This window comes from Lathamus discolor, chromosome 8 (genome assembly GCF_037157495.1).
Source record: "Lathamus discolor isolate bLatDis1 chromosome 8, bLatDis1.hap1, whole genome shotgun sequence".
Classification (NCBI taxonomy): Eukaryota; Metazoa; Chordata; class Aves; order Psittaciformes; family Psittacidae; genus Lathamus; species Lathamus discolor.
Genome location: NC_088891.1, coordinates 6,719,216 through 6,739,840, shown reverse-complemented (window position 1 = coordinate 6,739,840; position 20,625 = coordinate 6,719,216). Strand labels below are relative to the sequence as shown.

General features: G+C 45.7%; 2 long non-coding RNA genes across 6 annotated transcripts in view; both read left to right on the top strand.

Annotated features, from left to right (window-relative positions):
• Nucleotides 1-11: 11 nt before the first annotated feature.
• LOC136018963 (uncharacterized) lies at nucleotides 12-3,185 on the top strand. Its single transcript, XR_010614684.1, has 2 exons — nucleotides 12-484; nucleotides 2,089-3,185. It is a non-coding gene; the product is annotated as an uncharacterized LOC136018963 (long non-coding RNA).
• A 1,036-nt stretch (nucleotides 3,186-4,221) lies between these two features.
• LOC136018776 (uncharacterized) overlaps nucleotides 4,222-20,625 on the top strand; it is a 32,974-nt gene continuing 16,570 nt past the window's right edge. For 3 of the 5 annotated variants that reach the window (XR_010614568.1, XR_010614569.1, XR_010614567.1), the window contains exon 1: nucleotides 4,230-4,517. This is a non-coding gene — a long non-coding RNA (uncharacterized LOC136018776). Of the gene's footprint in view, nucleotides 4,518-20,625 lie in introns of all 5 variants that reach the window. The other 2 variants (XR_010614565.1, XR_010614566.1) reach the window with 2 other exon arrangements.

The window sequence follows — 20,625 nt, the reverse complement described above, 5'->3', positions numbered from 1 at the left end:
GAGGAAGTTGGGGCTGTTCAGCCTGGAGAAGAGAAGGCTGTGTGGGGACCTAATAACAGCCTTCCAGTACCTGAAGGGGGGGCTATACAGATGCTGGGGAAGGACTCCATCAGGGACTGTAGTGACAGGACAAGGGGTAACGGGTTAAAACTTAAAAAGGGGAAGTTTAGATTGGATATAAGGAGGAAATTCTTTCCTGTGAGGGTGGTGAGGCACTGGAATGGGTTGCCCAGGGAGGTTGTGTAATGCTCCATCCCTGGCAGTGTTCAAGACCAGGCTGGACAAAGCCTTGGGTGAGATGGTTTAGTGTGAGGTGTCCTTGTCTGTGGCAGGGGGGTTGGAACTATTCTATGATTCTATGATTTCCATTTTTGCTTCCTTTATGCCTCTTCTTTCTCCTTTTTAGTGATAAATGAAACTGAGCAAAGACTCTCGTCTTTCAAAATAAGTATCCAGATTGACTGCCACATAAACGGCATATGGTGTGCGTTATGGATTTATTTTCATGAAAGCTTGCAAAGAAAAACTGCTGAAGTCGGGGCAGACCCTCACTCACCGGCCCTCAATGCCAGCTGCCTGCAGTACTTTACGTGCAGGTTATTTGTATTTCACTGGGCTCTGTGTTTTTCCCCAGTTTCCCGAGCCAGTGTGTCATTTTACCATTCCCGGCGTGTGGGAGCACTGATAGCAATTTATTCTCCCTATCAGAGATGATTCCATGGTTAGTGGTAAATAAAAGCGGAGAGGAGGCGACTGAACCCACACGGGGTGTGATCCTGCCTCCCGTCTTGCAGCGGGGACAGAAAGAAGCCGGGATTGCGCTAAACAGGCAGATCCCAGTTCCTGTGGAACCTGAATGTCTCTGTACAATGATCTGCAATCTCCATTCCCCTCCCTCAGACTAATTAGCCCGTGTTTAACACCCAGACAAAACCCTGCTGCACCTGCACTGCCTTGGGAAGCACAATGCTGAGGCAGGCAACAAAGCGGCATGGCAGGGACCCCAATGGGCTGAAAGCCCTGCCATCCCTTGCAAACACTACTTTGAAAAAGGATGATAGAAAAGGGGAGAAAAAAATAAAAGAGGGGAGGAGGAGATTCACTCGCTTGAGCTTTTTCACTATTGGAGAGAATGGGTCAAAGCCCCACAAAAGCAGTTTAATAAAGAGCAGAGGAAGAACAAGGCGAGAGGGGAAGTGCAGGGCAGGCTGAAAGGAAGGAGGGCTTTCCAGGTTATATTGTCCCCTCCGCCCTCCAGAGATCCTCAGTCAATGTCTCAAAAGACGTCGATGACATCAAGTTGATAGGTTTTGCCGCAGCCGTTAAAAGTAGCTGCTGTAGAGTCAATGCAGCATCTTCCGCGTAGGACCCACTTGTTAGGAGGACAAAACGAGCCTCATTCATGGGCACTACAAAGGGGCGAGCTCTGCTTTGATGTGGTGATGGATGGCTCCTTCACCTGGTTCTTTCCTTGTGAGGAACTGTGCAACGCATTTTCATCTGTCTCTCTGGCCAAGTTCTCACTAGAAATCGCAGCAGATCAGCAATAGGTGAAACTATTCGTTTATGGGAAAAAAAAATACCAAAAAGCTTTTAATGAGAAGAATATAAACAATTTGCTACCTTCCATTCAAGAAGGGTAGACTTATTCCTTTCAGGCCCATACAAATATGGAAGGAAACCTTATGTACAGCCTGTGTCTTTTTGTGGCCATGTTGGATGACAATTTGGCTCGCTTTTAGGACATAACCTTTAGAAGATAGCGCTGCCTTGCCATAAATGGTGGTTAAATCTCAGGTGTGCCACATGAAGGGATTTAGGCTCCTGTGCTAATCCCTCTGCCATTGATGTAGGCAGCCTTAGGAGAGAGCAACGTGGGGTTCATTGCTCATAATCACCTGAATTGCTCTAGTTGTGTGACAGATGAGGTGTGCTACAGGAGAGAAACCAGAGATGGGATGATTAAATGACTTTCCTGAGATTGCTGAAAGAGTAAGTGTTGGGGATGGCTTAGATCTCAGGAGATTCTTACTTCCAGGCTGGTCTCACTATATCTTTAATCATCTTTTCTTGTAATTATTTGTACAGGAGGGAAGAAGTGGATCCCATGAAGCACAGTCTTGATCAGAGCTCTGTTGTGCAAGGTGCTGTATTTCTCCTTGCCTGAGTTAGCACTCTCTGCTCCTCAATTTGGTGCAAAATTCCTAAGAGAGATCTTACTGACGAGAGTCCGCTCCCTGTAAATGAGCTCTCTGATTTAATGATTCACTGTTGGCTTTGCTTAGAAGGTCTGGGATACCCGGAGCACACCCACATCACCTTCACAACATCCCCAGGTACACCAAGGCACCACAGCCATCGGTGGGTTTGTGTGACTGACCAGTCGCAAGGCGATGCACGTGTTGGTGGGATGTCTGGCATCTGGGACTGCGGGACAACTGAGCAATTAGGAGATTGCTCATAAAAGCAGTAGTAAAAGTCATTACAGGCTTCAGGCATAGCATGGTTGATCTCGAAACATGAGCAGAATACATTCAGGCTTAAATAGGAGAGTGATTAGACGCTTGGTCCCAATGAGAATCCTTAGGAGTCTAATATGCTGAACATAAATTAGTATCATCAGTTCAAACACCTCGAAAATTGGAAGCAAATTACTTCAGACACTTGAGGCAGATGGTGTCCATGCACCAGGCAGGGACAGAAAGCCCATCTCTCAGGACAACGCTGATTCCTCCCTCTCTTATGAGCTGGACCGCAGCAGTGAGATGATGGGACTATTGCTTGATGCTGATGTGAATTCCCTGAACCTCCTGGAATAGCAGACAAGAGAAGGGGAAAAGAAAGTGATTTTTGCCTGGAAATGGATGATTTTTCTGGAAGTGTTGCTTCAGTTTCATCCAGAACATGAGCAGCAGAGATAAAAACTAGCTCACTAACCCAGTCTCCTGCTGCATCCTCCTTCAGTGATATCAATATGGCTGGAAAATGTCTGTACTGTTTATTACTTTGAAGTTAAATGTGCACCAGTTAATTTCAGAAACATGGGAGAAGAAATGCTTTCTGGCTGGCTTTGAGTTGCTAAGTCATCTGACAAGTTTCCCTTTCCCCGTCCCCCTGCTTTTATATACACATGGAAATGCAGACACGGATATTTTAATGTCTACATTAAAACTAGACCAAACGTTGGTGTGCTGTTTGGAGATGTGTGGCATAGAAATAAATCACTGCAGAGAGCAAGGAAGGAACATGTGCTGCTCCCTGGCAGCTTTGGTTTGCTCAGGCCTGCACACTTGAGCAGGACACAGCTCCTGAAGAAACAAGCAGGCAGGTGGATGGAGATCAAACCCTATGGGCAAAAGGACAATGAGCTGTTTTCCTGTGGGTTTGACAGGGGATGTAAAGTGTCCTTAGGCTGAAGCTGGAGGGGGTTCAGCACAACGCTGAGGAGAAAGCTTGCGGCAAGGAATGTGGAAAGGAGGGCTGGTTTCTCCATTCTCCAGGGCTATGTGGATGAACAGGGGCTGCAGACTTGGGGGTCCATGTGGAGGAGGCTTTTATGGACCTAGTGGAAGAGAAGACATAGAGGACAACTGAGCCAGCTCCCTGCTTTGCCCAGCTGCACTAAAATGCCCCAGGACATCAGCTCCAAACAAAGTGAATTGAGACTTTAAAGAAAGCACAAGGTTAAAGAAGATTATCAAGCTCTTTGGTTTCCTGCATGTTGAGTTGCTATTATTTGTTTTCTGAACTTTACGATTAGATAAAACAAAAAAGCCCTTGAAAAGGTGACTTAGGTCTACCCAGTACCATGAAAAGTACAGGTGCTGCTCTCACAAACAATGAGATACTGGATCTTGCACATAGCAGAAGGCACCAGGGACTGATCCCCTAACCTGATGCCACCAAGAGCAAGCTAGCTTTGCTTGGGGGCACCCCACACCCTCCAAATCTCTGCTTTTCCCTCAGGAGGCTGTTGTTGTCCTGTCTGTGTCATGGGGGCAATGCTGATTGCAGTTTGAATGCTAGAACACCTTGAGAACACAGCCTGCTCATTACACTCATTATTATTACCCTGGCCTTTCCAGATATGCGATGGGTTGACAACCACATGGCCTTGAGAGGGGTTTGTGCAGATCTGTGCATTGATAGAGAGGAGAACTCTAACGGGGAGGAGGGCAGCGTCTGGGGTTGTCTTAATTGGGTGTTAATGGGTCCCAGCTGGGAGATAGGCTCAGCTGGGTGCCAATTGCCCTAATTGATAAGAACCTTTGATTGGATCCTTGGAGGAAGCTGTTGTTCATTGAACCTACTAAAGGAAGGCTGGAAAAGGCAATAGTTGTTGCTTAAAAGGAGGAAAGGTTTAGTTATTGATATTTGAGGGTTTTTTTTTATGGTTTGGAAGCTTGCTTTGAGGCAAGTGGAAGGATTCAAAAACCAACCCAAGAGAGCTCTGTGTGATGGGGAATGAGCCTGCAGTAGAGCAAGCAAAAATACTTTGAAGAAAGCTCCCAAGCCAGGTAGGAAAAGGGAGACTTGTTAGGGCTTCCTAACTGGTGTCTGCTTGTTCTACTGCTTGTAAGGAAAAGAAAGCTGCACCTTTCTGCTTCTGCTGTGGCATTTCACCAGTAAGCAAGCGGAGGTAGCTTTATAAGTGCTGCTGTACCAGGTATTGGGCTCCGTGTCAGCGTTATTTTCAGGAGAAACAGGGTTGAGAAGAGCAGCTTTTTTTTCTCTGTGTCTGTGAGCATGCTGGTGATACTGATGTGAATGACAGGTTTTGCCTGATGGTTTCCTTCCTCCTGGGACTTCATTATTACAGCTGTTGCTCACAGTTGGAATAGATGTGTCCAAAGGAAATAGGAATTTCTGCTTGTCTTTGAGTGAGGGTTAACCCTTTGCAACTAAGAAAGAACTGAGGTAAGGAGAGGCTGTGCACCAAATGCAATCCAGCAAGCCTTAATTAGCTGTCTTCTCCTAGATGAATCAAGTCTGTAAGGACACAATGCATCTGGCAGGTGGAGTTTTGTTGCTGCTTATTTTGCTTTTGTTTTGCTGAAAATACTGGATATTTTTCCTTTGCTTGTGAAATTGCTTCATGACCCCAGCCATCTGTTGAGAGATGGTACCTTCAGTGTCTCAGCCCTTTAAATTCTTCACACAAAGGGTTTTCCTTTCCTGTAGGAGGAAGGGGTGTAGCAGGCATCATACAACCTCTCTGCAGTGCTGGGCATTGGTAATAACCTCATTAGAGCATCCCCTCTTCCTCTCCCTTTTTCTCCAGGACCATAAAGCTCTTGCAGATGTAAAGGCAGCTTCCAAGCATGGCTCACCTGCTCTTTGCAGTGCCTGGTCTTGATGCAGCTCCAGGGACCTCTTTAGAAAGCCCCTGTAAAAGTATCAAATGGATGACTGGATGTTTCTGTTAGGGTGCATGTATTGCTTCTGGTTGGGTGTTCTGGTCCAGACTTTGTTGCATTGTCAAAGCTTTATTCTTCTATGAACAGCTTAAGGTACCTGAGCAGACCAAAGGTCTGGTTTGCCCAGGGTGTCTCTGAGGTTGTACTTTTGTATTCATTAGTACTGGCTTTGTGCAATGGACCAGTCAGTGACACGGCTGATCTGGGCATGCAAAAAACTTGCACTGTTTTTTTACACTTGTATGCTGAGGAAGTAGGTGTGTAGGAAGTTGAATGCTATTTAATGCAACACAGACACCTGATCTGTCAGAATTAATCTGCCAACATTTTTTTGAGGTGGAAAAAATGAGTAGAACTGTATTCTGTATCATTTTTATCATGTCTGAGCTATAACTGGACAACAAAATTTGGACTCGATGCATTTTTTTGAATCACAGCCTTAGAAGGTCAATATTAGATGCTTTCAGAAAGGGGCAAGTAAAGAGTGACTCTCCTCATACTAATATCTCGGATGATGTCTTAACCATCTAAGTTGTATCTACCTCTGCCAGTGAAAAAGGAAGAGTACAACAGACATCACTGAAACCAGCACAGTCTCATTCCCGAGTGCGCACTGCTGACTTATCAGCTTTTAAATTGCTGACAAATGACAAGCTCCCGTAATGATCCGGTTCAGAGGGTACCTTCTTGGAGAAACACAGGGATGCTTCTGGCAGGGTCATTACTGGAAGTCGTTAATCACCGATTTGATATTCAAAGCTGATGGTGAAGTCAAAGCAGGTCAGCATGCTAATGGTCATCAGCAGTGGCAACAACCAATTTCCACAGAATTATTGTCAGTGCACGCAGCAAAAAGCAGCTTGGAAAAGGCAATCTTTTATTTTTAAATGGGAGCCAGTATGGGGTGGGCTGTAGGGGCATAATGAACTGCTGCCTGACAGGAGGCAGATTTGCTTCTAATTGGGAGAGGCAAGCAGACAGGAGAGATGCAGCTGGAACTCCAGGGGCGAGCACCATTTCCCAGCTGGGACCATCTGCTGTGATTTTCAACAGAGAAATTAAACAAGGTATTGCTTCTGCTCAGCACGAGGGAGCTGGTGTGTGTCATGGGTGAGCACTGCCGAGGGGTCAGCCTGTCCTGGTGGCTGGAGAGCAGTCCTTCAACGGCCTGCTCCAGTGTGGGACCTGCATAGAGCTGTGTTGCTTAAAGATGGAAAATAAATGTGGTGAGCTCTTGAAGTCATGGCTCAGCCTCCTGAGCAGTGTGTTTACATTGCTCTTCTGTGAGCACACTGTCCAGCAAGACTACAAAACGCCCTTTTGTACTCAGTACAGCTGTTTTCTGGCAGCCCTAAAGGCACCCTGGGAACAATTAAGGCAGGTTCATGGTGTGTTTTTCCCCTAGTCCCACGTGATGGGATGGAGGTACCATCTGGAGCGCCGCTGGTATGAGCCTTTGGTTTGCTAACATGGACAATTTGTTGTGGACCTTCTTGCTTGTGTCCAGTGGTTTCCTGCTCTGTTGAAGCAGCTGAGTCAGTTTTCCGTGAATGTGGCTTGAAAAGTATGTTGATATTTCGGTTTGTTTTTGAAACGCCTTGGTGAGTGGCTTTACCTCGAATGTTTTCACTTCTCCTCTTCAGAAGAGCAATGAGAGTACTGGCTCTCACCAGGAGCCAGAAGCGGTGCTGTCCAGTAATGGTTCAAAGTAGTGAGGGGTTCTCCAGCCTGCCTTTATTCCTGTGCATGGTGAGGAGCTGTTGTGCAAGATTAGAACTAAAAGGCTGTCCCTGCCCTATAAATCTCCCCATCTGACATTGTCCTGTTGTCTTGGACGTTTTCTTTTGGGGAACAAAGATTCCAGCTTCATGTTAGGGGTTACTTATTACTCTAAATTATTGACTTGGGGTATGTGAACCTGAGACATCTTGAAATTACTTCTCCACAAAAGCATATGTGGTGTGAGAACAATACCTCTGGAAATGGAGTGAGCAGGACAACAAGTACTGTTTGATCACACTGACCTTTGGAAACCGAAGGCAGGGTTCCATCTGGGGATGAGGCAGGAGATTCATCACCCTTCACTTCTCTACCCCTGTGCTTGAGCGGCATTTAGCTGGTGCAAGTTTTAGCTGACATGGACACACATGTACTAGGAATTGGACTTGAGACCAGCAATTAATTTCACATAATACCTTTGTTGTCCCTGACTTGGACCAGATTTGAACTAGTGACCTGGAGATGAAAGTCACCATAGTCTTTTAATAGTCCCCTGAGGCAGGCAGGCAGCCTTCTCGCTGGCTGTGGCAAAAACCCATGGCCAGGCTATTTCCCTGCTTCCCTCAAGTTTAACCCTCTCCCACCCCCCTTCCTCTTCCCTACCTCCTCCAGCTCTCCTTTGCCTGCTGGGCTTGACCAGGATAAAAGGAAGAGCAATGAGAGCCATATGCGAAGCCTTTTAACCCTTCTGCAATGGCTTGTGGTGAGTCTGGCTGGGGGTGAGTTGTGCAAGTCCTGGGGTCCTCTGGGTAGCTTGAGCCTCTGGACACTGCTTGGAGGGGGCTGCATCAAGTGGAAGTGTATTTGCTGGAAAAGAGATGGGAATGTTCAAGAGCAGACCTGTAACTGGTATCCAGCTGTAGAGCATGAGGCTCTCTCTGGTTCCTTTTTATCTTCATTTGATGTTCTTTACCCTGCTCTGGTCCCCTGCATGTCCCCATGTAGTGGCAATGGGAAATAAATTCTTAGCATCTGTGGTGTTGTAAGTTTGAATGCAAACACAAGGAATTTCTCTTTCCCATAATGCTACCTTCAGTCTCCTTCCTCATGTAAACGAGGAAAATCCCTCTGGCCTTGCATCTTCCAGACAAGATGCAAGAGTGTCCATTATCCTGTCCCGTGTTGTTGAGCCATAAACCTAGAACTCTAGAAGCCAGTGTAATACTGATGTGCCCTCAGGCGGGGAGGTAAATTGAGTGTGGCTGGGTTTCACTCTTTAACCAAAAGGTTTATAGCTGAAGCTATCTTGCCTTGACGACCTTCAGAAACAGTGCTTGAAATGTGTTTCTAAAGGGGGATTAGCCAAACCTGGAAGTATTCCTGGAAAACTCCAACTGAGCAGAGCAGGCAGGGGGTGCCTGTTTATATGTCGTTTACCTTGACTTGTCTTTGGCCTGTGTCCCTGCCTTTTCTTGTTGTCCCAGGGTCCTTGCCTGACCCTGTCTTTGGAAGCATGATGCCCTACCTGAAATCCAGGAAGTGTAAGGAGTGAATGGAAACTGTTCCCATCTGATGGCCAAGCAGTGCGTGCCCTTTTGAAGTATCAGTAGCTGGCTCTCATCCTGCCCCCGTTACATCCAGGCCTTCTCTGGAATAAGAATCAACCCCTCAGCATGGTGACTGCTCTTGTTTCCACTTGCAGCAGAGATGCTGTGTTTTGGGCTGCATCCTCATCGGAGACAGCTGGATCCTATGAAGTGCCCCAGTCTTGTAGCTGTGGTTGCATGGTGAGGAGGTGGGGTTCTTTGAGGTGTGTTTTGTGAAGTCTAAAACCCATGTGAGAGGAAGGAAAAGTGAACTCCATCCTAGGAAAATATCTCATTCTGGTGCTACCCAGGAAGTGTCTTGCTGTGGTCTGCTGAACACCAAGAAGTGACAGGCGTGCTTTGGCAGCAGAAGGCTGCAGTGAGGTTTGTGCTGCAGAAAACTCCCACCCTGGAATGCAAAGGATTTTATGGGCACTAATAAATTAAACCTCATGTGTTGACTCTAAAAATGCAGTGGTAACGAACCAGCCTGGATATACAGATAAGGGGAGTGGAGAGCAATATGCTCATTTCTCTGAGGTTGGTTGACAGTCCAGCAGTATGGGTGGGATGACACCAAGGAACCCATCTTTCCTGCACAACTGCCTTTCCTTCAGGCTCTTTGCCACAACATACTGAAATGTTCTCTTCTGAAATCCTCCTTTTGGCTTTCATCTAGCAGCACATGGGGTACTTGTTAGCTGTCTCTGACAGGTCCTCAGAAAGCCAGGCTTGTTGCCTGGCATTCTATATCCGGAGGAATGCCTCTCCACTGGAAAGAAAACCTTCTGGAAACTGGGAGGGTGCTGCGGACTCCATCTGTCCCGCTCTGCCTGTTCTCCAGAGCCGTGCCTGCTCAGCAATCCCCCCTGCGAGGGCTGGCTGCCAGAGCAGTGACATGAGACCGTTCAGAGGGGGAACGTGTTTCTGCAGGTCCCATGCTGAGGGGTGTGCAGGCAGGCGGGAGCTCTGCAGGGCCTTCCATGTCTCCCCAACAGCTGACACGGAAATGGGAGAGGCACCCTTTCCCCAGCTAATATTCCCCCCTCCTTAGTCCGCTCCCTCTCTCACAGATGTCTTAAGGACCTTAAAAGGTCTTGTATGTGGGCTCTTGGCCCTGATGAGGCAGAAAGTGCCTGCAGGCAGAATAACCCCCTTTTGAACAGCTGGATGAAGACATCACTCATCAAGCATCAGCCCTCTCCAGGTAACAAATCTCCTGCTCCTGCTTTGCAGGTATGTCTGCAGTCACACGTTCACACCTGAGGCTGTCAGCCTTCAAAGCCCCTTCTGCCGCACACTCTGTGCTTGCCTGCGTTTGGGGTTTAGCCAGGATGGGCTCCAGTCCCAGCCAAGCACCTCCTGCCTGTCAGGGTGGTGAGGAAACCTCAGCACAGAGAAATAGAGTCCTGCAGGAAGGGGACAAATGTTCACTTCCATGCTGGAAGGAGCCATTAGGATCAGGTACAGCTCTCCTTCCTTAAGGTGCTCTCTGCAAAACCCTTCTCCTTCCCTCTTCCTTCCATCCACCCAATGGAGCTGCTCCACTCAGCCCCCATTGCTACCTGTGCCTTCTGGTCTTCCCACTATATAATAATATTAAGAATAAATGAGTATTTTAATCTTTTTTTACTCCCCTGGGGCTCACAAAGTGAAATGGGAGAGCATGAGGAAGGATTTACATGGATGTGAAGGACAGAATTAAGGAGGCTGGTCCTGGTCAGTGAGTTAGTGTTCCTTAGTGTCTTGCCACAGAGAGGTGATGAGATGACAACTTGGTCATCTTACTGTTACGCAAGAGAAAAATGAAAGTGTATTCAGCAGCAGGTCCTGAGAGGGACCATGCCTGCTTTCTATTGTGTGACAACAGGAGATGGGACCAGCAATGAAGGCTGTGGTTGAGCTGTCTGTTAGAAACAGGTTTGGGATTTAGCTCCATGTCCAGTGAATTTTGGCTGGTCTGCTCCATCTGGGGATGAGGCAACAAGTTTGCGTTCCCCTTGTGTAACAACATGAAGTGCAGTAACAAGTGTATTTTGCCTTAGAAATCGTGTTACAATAGATTAGATGATTGACCTGTTAAGCTTTTTGGCTCTCTGTAGGGTTTTCACTTTGTGGTGTCAAAAGCAAATTGAGTACTGTATCTGCCTTGTGTGCTGTGCTGCGCACAGGGAGTGGGTTCTTTGAAGTGCTATTACGTGTTTTTTTGCTGGAGAAGCCTCCCTTTGGACCAACAGGAAATATTTCTGCAGTCCTTGCTATGTGTCCCAGAACATGAATTGCCTTTAGCACATGGGGAGGGTGCTGAAAATAGCTGTGTGCAGATCTTGGGGGGGGGGGGGAAACTCGATGGACACATGGTAGGCACCAGGAGTGAGGCAGAGATGGAGCCCTTCCAGGGAAAACAGCTCCGTTATGGGTCACGGAGTAAACACAGATGTCTTGAATAGTAAGTAGCTGGAGGAAGCAGAGCAGAGCCACTGCGTGGTTTGCAGCAGAGGGTTTGCTTGTGGGCAGGTCTGTGGGGTGTTGTTTGCAGTGCGGGAGCAGAGCCCAGCTTGGGGGTTAGCTCTGGGGATGCCTGTGTCTGACTCTGCAGTCACCCTGGTCCCTCAGCTGCCTGCGGGCAGGTCTCAGGTTGGCTTTCAGCCTGCCCTGCAGGCTGGAAGCATTCTGCTTCCTCCTTTGCCTCCCTGCTTGTTGCGTAGTGAATAGCTTTAATTTTTGGCTTGAACTTTTGGTAGGGGCAGGGTGTGTATGGCACAGAAAAAAGGCAAGTAACTTGACCAAAGTCATGCCTCATACATGTTTTGATGAAAGAGAAAAGCCAATACTTGATCTCCCATACATCACTGGGCAACCCCGGCTTTGCTCGCAGCCTGAAACCTTGAGAAAGAATATATGTAAAGTGAATTGCAGTCATTGTTAGTCGGAATAGGAAATGTGCCCTGAGAGGGGAACAGAGAGGAGCTGTCCTTCCCAGGTAAACCCGAGTGCTGGTATTTAAATTACTTTAAATATGAGAAAGAAAAGGGAAGAAAAACCAACAATGACTTTAAGCAGTGACAAATAGCTGATCCACTTATTCCCTTCTGGGTGAGCAGTCAGGGAGGAGCACCAAGATGGGATATGTAAGTGCATGTCCATAATTCTCTCTCCTGTGTTCTTGTGAGCCCCTAGCTCTGAGGGCTTGGCCACCAAAGACTGTTCAGCGCTTGTCACCAGTTCTCTGTTCATATTGCTTGCATCCTTTGTAGTGACTGAAAAAGGAAAATAAAACTTGGAAAATGAGAGAGGACAAGGGCATCATCCTTTCTTTAAGTAAGTACTTGGAGATCTTTTAAGAAGGTTTCTTTTGCAGCTAAATTTGACTTTAATTCCCTATGGAAGGGGAACAGGAGCTGCAGCTGCCCAAGTGTTGTGCAATGAGACATGAAGCAGCTCAGCTCACTGCAGCGAAAAGGGACCTGGATTCTGACCTCACTGGGCTGCAGGCAGTCGCAGGAGGAATAAGAAGTGAATCTGGGCTTATTGCCATGAATAATATGATGTCTTTACATCCTGACCTAATTGTATTAATTCTTCATGGCAAATATCATATGGAAGTGGCTGATTAGTACCTAGCAATGAGAGTGGTATTGGCCATCTGGTGTGCTTGGCTTGGAAGGAAAAAAGAAGATGAAATAAAACTGAAACACATACCTCTGCCCAATAATGAATTAGCTGGATTCATTAGATTTCAGTTCAGATTTGTCTCTGACACTCGTGTATAGCAGTGCATGAGGTGGTTGCATGACTGTATCTAGGAGGAAAGTGACCCTTCCAAGCCGACGGTGTGAATTGTGGTTACTTTGCAGTTCTCTGTAAGAAACAGTGGTGTCAGCTCTGTTTTACCTGTCAGGTTTCCCTTTGTGCTGGGCATCCCTATGTTAAGTTTCTACAAGTTCTTAAGCAGGAAGTGCAGCTTGTTTATAGGCAAAATTAAAGTCAACCTCTTTTTTGTTCCATGAGTTAAAGCAGACAGAAACTGATCTGTTTCTTATGTCCTTACCTAAGCTTGGAGAAAGCATCTGAGCCTGGTCTGGAAAGTCAGTCATTTAAATCCATCTCTTTAAACTCTGCTCACATCTGGCTGCACAATGACAGGCAGCTCAGACACAAAAAACCTGTCTGTGCTTTTGCTCTTGCTGTTTTCCTCCCTGCAGTCGCGAGGAAAGGTGGCATGACAGAATGGCCCTTCATTGACCTGACGGATGCTGCAGCTTCCCTTGGGGTTTGGTAGGGGAGATATTCCATGAGATCTACCAAGGCTGACAGTCCTCTTCTGCTGCATGCACACTAAGTGACGTTTAGCTTCAGATATTAAGATAATGTGTTTTTTGCGAACATTCTTCTTTTCTTGGTTGGAATATTCAGGAGGAGCCCATCTTGGTTTGGAAAACAGAGTGGGAAGCTTGAAATGAGTAATGGAGGGCGCCAGGGTGTTGACAAAGCCGGGTTCCTTGAATGCGCAGGGAGAGGAGTCGGGGAACCCAGGTTTGAGTCAGTGGTTTCCACTAGTGTAAGGGTTGGCCAGAGGTGAGCTCACCAGCCAAATGCTCTTGCTGGACTGGCCACTTGCAGAAGACCCGGGTGTGCCAGAAGCATCTTGTGCTTTGCAGTGCTTCCTTCCAGAAGGTTTTTGGGGATAAAGGCTTAATTTCTTATTGTTACCAGCAATTTCTTGCACTATATCTGTGTGGGCTGGGAACAAGTGAATAACAACAAGTTTGCTTGGATGGTTGGGTGCTGGAATAGGTAGTGAAAATGGGATGAGACCTCTTGGCTGAGACTGTAGAAAACATGTCCGTATGCTCGCACCTTAGAGTTTGGCTAATCCCATGCTAAATCTCTGGAAACAAGGAGGTCTTGAAGAAAACATCAAGAATGGTAAAAAGTGGTGGATACATTTCTGAAGCAATTTAGTCTGAAATCTCATTCAAGGAGAGCTCATGGAGCTTCACTTGAACAACATGTGCTATTGACTAGATTTAGGTTCAAGTATACAACATACTACTCACCTTCTTCCCTTCCCAGACTTGGATTCAGCCCTTGCCCCTTCTCACCTCCCTGTGTCTTTGCAGCAGCAGCACAGGCTCCCCTGAGTGGGTTGTTTTCTATGGTGACTGGGAGGAGGCAGTGTTTGCCTGGGCTGGTTCACAGCCTCCCCACACACAGGACAGCCTGCATCCCTAAACTTGGCTGCTTATGCCTGATGAAGCATCATATGTGAGCATCTTCAGCTGTGGACTGAAGGAGTTATGTCTGATAAGAAAACTGCTCTTCTGACAAAGAAACAGGGCCCTGGGTGTAGGGAGAAGCAGAAATGTGGAGTTATCCTCTGAGGAAGAGCAGCACTGTGAGCTAGCATGAGAGCCCTGATCCCTTAGTCCTAGGTACAGTTATAGGGAGGAGCTGAGTGCCTTTGTCTTTATTCCCCATTTACTATGTGCTTAATGAGCTCTGGTTCTGCTTTTAATTTAAGCCTGCCCTTCTTCCCTCCCCAATAATTAATGATCAACACCATAATGTAGCCTGATTGCTCCACAGACCAGGAGTGCTCTATAACATGGCCTCTAACAGGCTCCTTATTAAGTGTATTTGCTAGGGAAACAAGCTGGGGGCAGACTGCTGCAGAGTAATCTATTTCCTGAGCACTCCAGAGCTGCCAAAGCTGGGGACCAAAGTATGTATGTGCAGAGCCATGAGAGTCATCTGTCCCTGGCTTTACTGACAGATGCTCTTAATTGTCCAGGCCTTTCTCTGAAGGATGAGTCATGGTCATGCTGGGAGAGCAGCAAGGGTTGTTCTTCCTTGGATTTCAGAATGAGTGGCAGATGTATAGGGTTGTTGCAAAAAGCCCCAAGTTTGTGATATTAATGGGAAAGTCAGGTTTCCAGGATGCAGCCAACCCTATTAATGGTTGGACTTGGTGATCTTAAGAGTCTTTTCCAACCTAAATGATTCCATGATTTTATGCATGGTGCTGGAGGATCCAATCTGGTGATGTCACGGAGTGAAGATTTACCTGCTGTGGGCTGGGACTTCCAACCCATACTTCTGTCTTCCCAGTGCTGTTCCACCTTGACTAAATGGGGTCTTTCCCTGAATTTATTTCCATTAGGATTATAATGATGGATTTGATTTTCTGGTGTAGATATTAAGCTGGTTCCAGGGAAGTATTTCATGGCTCTGTGTGCTGATAGCAGCAGACAGCTGGGGTTTGGTGACCCCATCATGAGTCTTGCTTGGACTGCAGGTTTTATTCTTCTCAAAGGTGCAGGGCTGCCACTGAAGATCTTGCTGTTGAGCACTTAAAGGCGGCTGGTGCTAAGAACTGGAGTGAGACTTTCCTATTTTATTTAGATGCAAACAACAACCAGGTGGGAAATGGTTTTGATCACTCACAAAATCTGGGTTTTGAACCAGGGACCTGTCAGAGGCTTCATGGCCCTTTCAGTCCTGGTGAATTGAGTCTGTTGTCCACAGACTGCAGGTACAGCCTGGTTTTCAGTGACTGCTGGCTTTTGAAGCCAAGTGCGCAGCTCCTGCGTGTCCCGTCATGGTCACACTTTGGCTTTTAGTACTGTTTTCATTTCATAAGGCTACCAAAGTGGGATGGGAACCATCAACCCATGCCAGAGCCAGGCTCCTTCACCCCTTACCTTCTTTCCAAACTGTTGTAGTTTGGGTAGATCTGACCTGCCACCATCTCCTGCAGCCTGTCTTGGAGATCGTTGCATGAAATACTACAGGTCCTCCCCATCCGCTGCCAGTCTGTATCTTGTGTAGCTCCTGTATGTGAACTTGTGATTTCATGCCCTGAGGAAGCATTTTTGTGATAACATGCCCAAAGAGGGATGGTATAATGTGCACGTTAATCCATTTTTTCGGATGGGCAGTGTGATGTAATGAACAGTTAAGTATTCTCTGCATGCTGCTTTTGGTGACAGCACTAAAGACACTTTGCTCTAGGATCACTCTGCTTGCCAGAGAAGTGAACCTCCCTTTTTCTCCTACAAAAAAAAATCCTGATGTTTGTTCATCAACAAGGTAAAAATAAACAGCATCTTGCTTGAGAGCAAGCCTTTGCCAGCTGGTTATGGTAAACCTAAAATATACTGAACTGATTCATCAAGGCATGATAAGATTTAATCCTTTTATAACTGGTATGTGGATGACTGACTGCTTTATAAATAATAATACCATGTGATTAATGACACGTAAATTATAATTAATAGCGTTCCATGGGGTAGGAAAGGTGAATTCAGCCAGACATCTTTCCCACCCCATCCCCATCTGAAACAACATGTCTGTGGCAATAAAGCATGTGTTAAAGGTATACCTGGTGCGGCACAGTGTATAATAAATGCTGCAGAATGAGTCACAAATAGAATAACCGAGCTTCCATTGACGAAATAATTGGGATAAAGATAATCAGCAAGTGACATCAGCTGCAACTGATGGCACTGTGCAAATATGCATAATTATGCAAGCAATTTGCTTAGCATTGATGGTATCTGTTATGAGGTAAAACCAGCCTGGTGCTCTGTGGGAAGGTCCATGCAAATCACAACAGGGCCAGTGCTTGCTAACTTGATTTAGAGCTTCACTGAACTATGGATAGTCCCTGCAACTGCTTTGCCTCTGGGGAACTGGAATGGTTTCTGCTACCTGCATTTTCCACATGTTTGCAACAGCTGTGACCAAGGCAGAGATAACACCCCCACCTCCAGGGATCAGCAGACTAAGCAAATATATACTTGCATTTATTTGATTATAAAACCCCAACCACCTTATGCCAACCTTAATGTATGTTCGTTCATTTGTTTCAATGTTAGCAGGACCCGAATGCATTGTTTTGCTTCTCTCCAGCAGTTTTACTGCTTCCAAATATGTTCTGTGCCCCAGCTCAGCAGTAGGTAGTTATTTAAAACAATGCATTTCTCTTATGTGCAGTGCCTTCTCAGAGGTCTTGGCTTGTTCAGGCTTTAGTTGGGCTTTTGCATGCAAATTTAATGTGTCATTGTGGCGTACTTAAGAATAATTAATATAGAAGGGTTACTTGTAAATTAGTGCTAAGGACAGATTTGTGAACCCAACCCCAGCAGTGTTCCTGCTTTAAACTCTTGAGCCGATGACAGGTTTGATGTGAGAGTGTCAAGTGACATTTACTAGCCAGGAGTAGTTATATTTTAGATGTGTGTGGTTGGAGGGTTTTTTATTCTTCCCCCCTTTTTTTTCTGTTCCCAAATTTTGCAGCTGTGCTTTGATTTACATGAAGAGGGCAAAGTTGTGAGTTTGCAGTGTTCCAGTTCCTTCCCTCATTAGAGATCAGAATGGCAATTCCAGCAACCCGCTGGGAGAGGGGATGTGATGTTTTATATACAATATGAAGGCAGCTGAACTTATCTCATGAAATCTTGGTGAAGATATAGGCAATATAGATGTATCTGCCCTGGCATGGACTATTTCTCTGTTAAACGTGTCACAGAAGGCTGTAAATAGTTGAGGGGCACAAAAGGTGACTCCCTGTGAGCTGTAGTACTGTTCTGAAAGCACAGTGTAAAATATTGGGGGATTCTGGTAAAATGTAAAAAACCAAGTTAGAAACCTGCAATTTCTCTCAAGCTTGGAGGGGAGGGAAGCTCTTGTTACAGGATGCGAACTGGCTTGTTATAGAAGGGGATTGGGAACAAACCTGCCCTGAAACAGCTGGGGTTGATCCCCATCGGAGTCAGGATGCAAGACCAGATGGTCACATCTCCTTTGACAATTCTGTTTATTTGCATGAAAACACACTCTTAGCTGAGAGGAAAATTGTAACCAGTTCTGCTCTGAATAAATGCAATAAAAACTTCTCTATTCCAAGTTCATTGTGGTATCAATACAGGTATTAACTGAGGAGCAAGAAGATCAAGAAGGGAAAACGTCTGCTCTTTTTTGGCTTTCAGGGACCAGCAGAAACACAGGAAAAATTGTTGGTACTTGATATATCGACCTGTTTTCATTATAACTTCAGTGTTTCATTCAGCTGAAAGGGACGATACGATACGTCTTGATTAAATGAAATGTTGTCTGAGTGTTGAATTGATTACGTGGAGCATGGGCAAAGACTTGGTATTGTATGAATTTGGCTGCTCTGGAGAAACATCAATAGGTTGTTTGCAAATGATAACTTTATACTCTTGTCATCTTCTGTGTTAGGATCTCACAGGTCCTTGCAAACACTGTATTATATGTGGTGCAGGTGGGAAAGCATTAGAAGCTCTGTTTGTGCAAACTAGAGGAGCACTAAGAAAACTTCCAGGCTTTTCCTCTGCAGTTCAGAGGCAATGGGAATTTGAGGTACAAAGGTGGGTAGGACCGGAACCTTAAATAAACCACTAAAAGCTTTTCTGATATCTCCGTCCTACTGAGTTGCACAGGACTGGCAGAGGAGCTGTCAAAGACAACCAGATCTTCAGCACTGAAGTCTTTAAATGACTATTAAGTTGTTCTTTGCCTGGTGGCTTATTGAGAATCAGCTGCATCGAGGGTTTGGTAAAGAGTCAGATCACTTTAACAAGTCCAGGTTGTCTCAAGTCAGTTGTCACATGGGAAAAAGCAACTATAGCCCAGGAGGTTTTATTCTGAAAATTATTTTGGCAGCTACACTCTTTCTTCAAATACATTTATGCGCACTAAAGCAACAGCAAAGGTGATGGGAAAGATAAATCAAAGCAACAGTCTGAGTGGTGTCATGCTTTGCTTCAGAGATGTGCTCAAAGTAGATTTGAAGATACTCCCTGGGTTTGCCACCACATTTCATAGGTCATTTAGGGCTGGAGGAGGGCTTGAATCTGACCCCTGGAACTTTGTAAAAGTGCTTGAAACCTGCCTTTTTGAAAGACCCCATGGGCAGAGATACAATGAGTGATCTACCCACAACGTCTAAGCCCTGATTTGGGTTATACTAAGGGCAATGCAAGATAATAGTGCTGGTTCACTGCCTGCTCAACCCTTCACCTTCCCATAAAGATGGCTAAGGCAGATTCTGTTATGTATCTAAGCACAGAAACCTCCCCAGCCAGGTAGTGTATATAAATAGCAGACATCGTTACTGGCAATCATGTGAGATTTTTATAGTGCAGATGTAGTTTTATGGTTATTATTTATTTTTATGGTTCATTGGATCAAGGCCCCCAATTTACTTCATAGCTCTCCAATGTCAACAATTATCAGGCAGCTGCTAATTGAGGCTGGATCAGACTCAGCAGCCTATCACTGAAATCTCCATGGGTGACATTTCTGACACCCCTGAAATCAATGGCAACAAGCCCAATGACTGAGAAAGCCAGAAATTTATCCTGTTCCCCCATGCCCATCTCCAGTGACAGGTCTGAAGAACTCTAAATGAATCCTGATTTCCATACTGATAAAAGCTAATGAAGCATGGAGAAGCATCATCAAGTCATGAGTAGTTTTTGCATTAGTGGCTGGATGCAAGGAGGGAGCAGAGGAGGGGTTTTGTTGGTGGTTGTATAAGTAAGGCTGTTCTGGGGAATTCAACTTTTGGATAATGAGAGAAAGGTAAGGGAAGAAGGAATAATGACGCCATCATTAGGAGAAAAGGGAAAAGAGTAAAAGCATGAACTTCTTGGCATGTCCTAAATTTTGAATTCCTACAAAAGTAGCAAAAAAAAAAAAAAGGGAAATAAAATATGGACTTGGCTGTAATTTTGTTCTCCCAAGAAAACTGCAGCAAAAGACAAATTTTTTTTTTTGTCTCAAACCTTCTTAAGCCTTTAGTTAAATTCAATTTTTCTATGCATCTTCTATGGGGAAAAACATTAAAAAATAGTGTTACCTGCCTAGTCTAGTAGTGGCAGAGACCAACATGTGCTTTGTGATCCTTATTGTACCCCCTGCCACGAGTCCTGGTGATTTTGGGTGGTAGAACCTCTAGACTTCATGACAGTTATAGTGTAGAAGTGGCAGAAGTTGGGTACAACCAAACTGTCTCTTCTGCAGGCTTACATGGCAAATCACAGTGATTTTTTTGAGCTGTGCAAACAATTGACTTACATGCCCTGAGAACAACTTAAAATGTGCATTTGAAAGCCTTTTAACAATAAATTAAAAGTGTTGTTTTTCTGAGAAACCACTAAATCTATTGTGTTTTCCTTGTGTGCCACACAGGCACGTTGCACCGCCCCTGAACTGATTCCCCTGGCCCTATATTTCACCTTCCTTTTGATTTCTCTGTCGTTTTAAGACTTTAGATAATAGGCCGTGATTCTCAGAATTGCTATTATGTTTTATTAATAGGATGGGGGGAAATTTATCGTCACAAACTTTGAAAGATTTGCACTTGGAGCACTTGCAGCTCTTGAAAAGGGCAATTCATTTGGCTGCCTCATTTGATGGATGGAGACTCTCATCTCTTCCTCCTTACATTTCCCGGTCCTACTAGCACTTGCAGCCCATGGGAGTGGGTCCCCTGTGTGGTCATCGGCAGGACCAGCACTTTGGTCTCTTGGACACCAAGCATGAGCCAGAGCTGAACCCCGACCATCTGCAGCGGTGGGTTATGGTGGTGGAGGCTGGGCTAGTGGTGGTGGCTGGAGCCCAGAAGATCCGAGTTTTCCTCTCACATCTGTGTATGTGGGTGTGTGTACACGTATGTGCAGCCAGAGCAAGTCTGTTCCTGTTTGGGAGATCAGTGTCAAAAGTGTGTTTTGTAAGAGCTGGCCAGGCTCCTGTTTCCACATTACTAACCAAAAGCAGTTAGATGTTTTCTTGGGGGCCTCCGCTTTTACAAATCAGTGCAACAGCTCTCCTTAGAGAAGGAGAGGACATACTCCAGAGCCATTTCTACAACA